Raw genomic sequence first — 5,100 nt, forward strand, 5'->3', positions numbered from 1 at the left:
CTATGCTGGCGTCCAAACACTCTGAACTGAATGGTACCCAAACTGTTGAAGCTCGCATACGCTCTATCAAACTCAAACGAAGAGAGCACCTCCAGTGCAAACTCTCGGATAGCTGGCTCTCTAATCGTCAACAACTACCGACAACCCCCCTCCGAAACAAGGTCCTCAACCTCTTCAGCGAACTCATCTCCCTGTTGAAGATCTCGTAATATAGTCATGTCCAGGAATCGAGTCTGTCCGAAGCGGAGTCTCGATAAGCGCTCATAACGGGCCTGATGTTCGGGAATAGCAAATCGCATGCCCTCGGGCTCAGAGGATGAATCACGTGGCCTCTTATCAGTTTGCTTCTTTGTCCTAGGTGCCATGATCTGCCAAATTTAAACAAAATTAGTCAAACAAATTGATAAAACAATACTGCAGAAATCCACACGGTCGTGTGGAATTTCCGCACGCCCGTGTGGATTCAGGGGGCGTGAGAAACGAAGCATTGTTGACTAACATCGTTCTAAACATAAATTATTGTTCCTATTGAAGAAACGAAGCATTGTTGACTATATTAATCAATAGAAATCATGAATTGACGAAGAAGATGAAGAAAATGAATTTACCGACGAGGAGAAATGAGAAAAAAGAGAGCCGGCCAGAAAACTTGCTAAAATCCCACCAAACTGGCGCAATGGACTCGGAGAATGTTGTGAGAGTGTTTTCAAGGGAAAAGGAGTCGTGAAGAAGGAGAGAAATCATCCCCTTTTTAAACAGAACTCGTGACTTTTGACGTTCTGTACATCCACATGGCTGTGTGGAAATTCCCCACGCCCGTGTGCCTCACTTCAAAAGCTCTACAGGGGCGTATGTATGCCCTTGTGCGCTCTCAGAAAAAACTCTCACTGACTTAAAATGATCTCCCATGAGCGTGCGGAAATTATCCACACCTGTGCGCCAAACCCACAGGGGCAGACTCACCCCCCTGTGGCTTCCCTGGTCATCTGAGAAAAATATCAAGTCGCCCACACGCCCGTGCGGAAATTCCCCACGGGCGTGGGCATTCACAGGCCTCAACTCATAGGGGTGGTCGCACGCCGCTGTGTTTTCTCGGGATGGAGGGAGCAACCTGCAGAGTTTCGCACGGGCGTGCGGAAATTACCCACGCCCGTGCGTGGTTTACAAGGTCACCCACAGGGGCGAGTCCACGCCCCAGTGTATTCTCGGGAAAATCTGCCCAACTCTGCAGGAAGGCACACGCCCATGTGGAAATTACCCACGGCCGTGCGCCAGTCGCATGATCATCCACAGGGGCAGCCGCACGCCCCTGTGCCCTCTCTGGAAGAGTTCACAGTACACATCCACGGGCGTGTGGAATTTCCACACGCCCGTGTGTTTTCTCTGGATTACTTAGAAAAACCTGCAGGCTCTGCAGAACTAGCCTGAACATGTTTACACACTCAGAGCCCGCCCTATTGTGCAAGATATACCAGATAAAAACACAAAATAGAACTCAAATGACCAAACTTCGCCAATTCCCAACAAAACATACAATGAATTCTTTTAAAAAAAAAACCACAATAAAATCGCAGCACAAGCACTCAAAAATTGAAACACCAACACTTAACAGTTTATTCATGCAAACAAACTAAACTAAAAGTACGAAAAAACAGTAAACACTTGGGTTGCCTCCCAAGAAGCGCTTGTTTAACGTCACTAAGCTTGACGTATCTTTCTTACCTCACAGTGGTTCATGAATGAAGGTGGCCCTCTTACCCATAACTTGAAAGCATGATGAGCAAAGTCTCTTGAGGGTAGAGGATGCACTATCGGGCTTCGGACCACCTAACAATGGTTCGTCCAACTTTCTTGGCTCATGTACGTCTCCAACAGTCTTGGGACATTTTCGGTGGCGTCTTCGAGCCATCTACATTTTCCGGAGCACCTTCTTCAAGATTCCCAGGGTAGATGTTTCCTTTCCAGTGGAACCAAGCATCATTACTTCTTCATTGCTCTCCTCTTGGTCGAACAAACCTTCATACGGATCCGGGTTGAACATTTCCTGTATATATTCATCGACAATCTCATTAGTAGTGTCTAGAAAATACAAAGTGTCATCAAAATCGAGAGAATGCCCCATGGCTTCAGCAAGGCGGTAAGTGAGCTTATCGTCTCCGACTCTCAACGTGAGCTCTCCGCCGTCCATGTCAATCAATGCTTTGGAAGTCCGCAAGAACGATCTCCCAAGTATCAAGGGTACATCTGCACTATCATCAACATCTAGCACTACAAAGTCAACCGGAAAAATATACTTGTCCACCTTGACAAGCACGTCTTCATTGATGCCTCTCGGATGTCGTACCGTTCGGTCCGCCAATTATAAAGTCATCCGAGTAGGCCTAGGCTCACCCAAGCCTAGCTTTTGGAAGAAAGCATATGGCATGACGTTGATACTTGCCCCTGAATCCGCCAATGCCATTTCCTCACCTAAGTTGCCGATGTTACACAGAATAATGAAGCTTCCCTGGTCTTTCTTCTTGTTCGGCATGTTCTTTTGCAACACCGCCGAGCATGAAGCATCAAGCACCACTGAAACACTCTCCTCCAATTTTCTCTTGTTGGTCAATAGGTCTTTCAGGAACTTTGCATACTTAGGCATTTGAGCCAAAGCCTCAACAAAAGGAATGTTGATGTGGAGTTGCTTGAATAAACTCAGGAACTTCTTATACTGGTCATCCCCTTGGTCATTCTTTAATCTAGAGGGATAAGGGATTCTTGGCTTGAAAGATGTGGGTGCCACCTCTTTCTCTTTGTTTGCTCCCTTCTCAACCTCTACGACCTCGGGTGCATGTTCTTTCAGCTTCTCACTCAGAAGCCTCCCTTCAACCTCATGATCGCTTCTCAAAGCGATCGCCTTCACATGTTCTCTCGGGTTGGTCTCCGTGTTGCTTGGTAAACTTCCATGTGTCCTTTCGGAAAGAGATTTCGCAATTTGCCCCACTTGATTTTCAAGGTTGTGCAAGGTGGCGGTGTGATTGCGAAGTGTAGCCTTGACTGATTCAAACCTTGTGTTTGCCGATTGAACAAATCTAGCCAAGTGCTTCTCCAAATCCGTCATTCGGGTTTCCAAGCCTGAAATTTTGTTTTCCACTTGAGGGACTTGTTGTTGTTGTTGGAACCCCGATGGCCCCATGGTCTTCTGTGGTCCTTTATTACTCCATGAAAAGTTGGGATGGTTCTTCCAACCTAAATTGTAGGTGTTGCTGTATGGATTCCCTTGAAGTCTCATTCCATTACCTACAAAGTCAACATTCTCGACTGAAGAAACATCACCTATGATGATTGGGCAATTGGAAGGAGCATGTCCTACACCCCAACCGGTATAATTTGTCACGGTCGCAACTCTATTCGAAGCTATAAGATCTAGCTTCTTACTCAAACTCTCCACTTGGGCCGCCAATGAAGTTACCGCATCATTTTATGGAGACCAGCCACCTTTTTCTTTTCCCTAGCGTTCCATTGGTAGCTATTTAACCCCATTTTCCTCAATCAATTGATGAGCCTCGTCGGGGGTCTTGCTACCTAAGGTACCTCCTTCCGCCGCATCCAAGAGTTGCCTTGTACTCGGGTTCAAACCATTGTAAAATGTTTGAATAATCATCCACTCCGGGAATCCGTGTTGCGGGCACTTGCGCAGGAGTTCCTTGAACCTTTCCCATGTCTCAAATAGAGACTCTAATTCCAACTGCATAATGGATGAGATCTCATTCCTAAGCTTTGCAGATTTTCCGGGAGGGAAATAACAGGCTAGAAAAGCTTCTACCATCTCTTCGCATGTAGTGATTGATGCCCTAGGTAATGAGTGTAGCCACTGCTTTGCTTTCCCCTTTAAGGAAAATGGGAAGGCTCTCAATTTGATGGCATCATCCGTCACACCATTTATCTTCAGCATGTTACACACCTCGAGGAAGCTCTCTATGTGACTGTTTGGATCCTCATCGGCCAAACCGTTGAATTATGCGGAATGCTGCAGCATATGGATGAATGCCGGCTTTAGCTCGAAATTTTGAGCTGTGAATGGGGGACGCACAATACTCGATTGTGTGCCCAACACTGAAGGTCTGGCATAATCGGATAGTGTCCGTTGTTGCTCATTTTGTTCTGCCATGTTGTCGATCCTTCTACTTCCAAATCACTGGATTAGGTCTGTTCTTGTACTGAGTTCTTTACCTTTCCTTCAAGTGTATGTTCAAGCTCGTGGGTCTCCTTCATCAATATTGATGGATTCCCTCGGGTCATAACCTGGAGCTGCACCAAAAGTAAAGAAAAAGAAAATCGGAACGATGATAGAATAAGATGATATGAAATAGAATGTGTAGTGAAATAGCTAAGAAAACAAAGTGCAAAGTATCTCTAAACGCCTAGCTCCCCGGCAACGGCGCCAAAAACTTGACAAGTACCCCTTGCTTATATCCCGCAAGTGCACGGGTTTGTCGAAGTAATAATCCCGGGTGAGCGGGGTCGAATCCACAGGGAGTAGGGAATGAAAATACTTAATTTGGTTCTTAGCTATGTGGAAGATCAATAGTGATTGGTGTGAAATTGATTCAATTCTCAATAATAAAAGAAACAAGTGAGAGAGCAAGAATAAAGAAGAGGGTAAGGCAATCGATAAAGATGGGGTACTCGGATGATGCTTCACCTAGGAAAATCGTTTCAAGTGCAAGAACTCTCTCTATTATGCTTCCTAATCAATGCAATGGTGAGTCATGGAAATCCTTACATACATAGTCCCAAATCTAAGGTCAACTATGCCTAACTCTACTCATGTCCCGGAGGAGAGATTAAATAACCTCTCAACCTCACACTCGAATAAAGTTGCAATGGGCTATAGGGATTCCAAGTGATAAATCGCTTCCTAATTATAGACCTAACCCTTTGGTCCAGGCGGAAGGTCCCTAGCAACAATTAAGCCCTAGATACTAAGATCTCCTCAACGCTTCACTCCATTGCACGCGCAACTAGGCCCCAGCGGAGGTTCATCCCTTAGACCATTCACTCTATTATGGCCACAAAGAACTCAAGGAACTGAGGTAGAATCTATCACGTCGGAGGGGA

General features: G+C 45.8%; 1 non-coding gene across 1 annotated transcript; it reads left to right on the top strand.

The window, feature by feature from the left end:
- Window positions 1–3,653: 3,653 nt before the first annotated feature.
- Window positions 3,654–3,760, top strand: LOC120279698. The gene has a single exon (XR_005542004.1). It is a non-coding gene; the product is annotated as a small nucleolar RNA R71 (small nucleolar RNA).
- The last annotated feature ends 1,340 nt before the right edge of the window (window positions 3,761–5,100 follow it).

This window comes from Dioscorea cayenensis, chromosome 16, assembly GCF_009730915.1.
Source record: "Dioscorea cayenensis subsp. rotundata cultivar TDr96_F1 chromosome 16, TDr96_F1_v2_PseudoChromosome.rev07_lg8_w22 25.fasta, whole genome shotgun sequence".
In the NCBI taxonomy this organism is placed as follows: domain Eukaryota; kingdom Viridiplantae; phylum Streptophyta; class Magnoliopsida; order Dioscoreales; family Dioscoreaceae; genus Dioscorea; species Dioscorea cayenensis.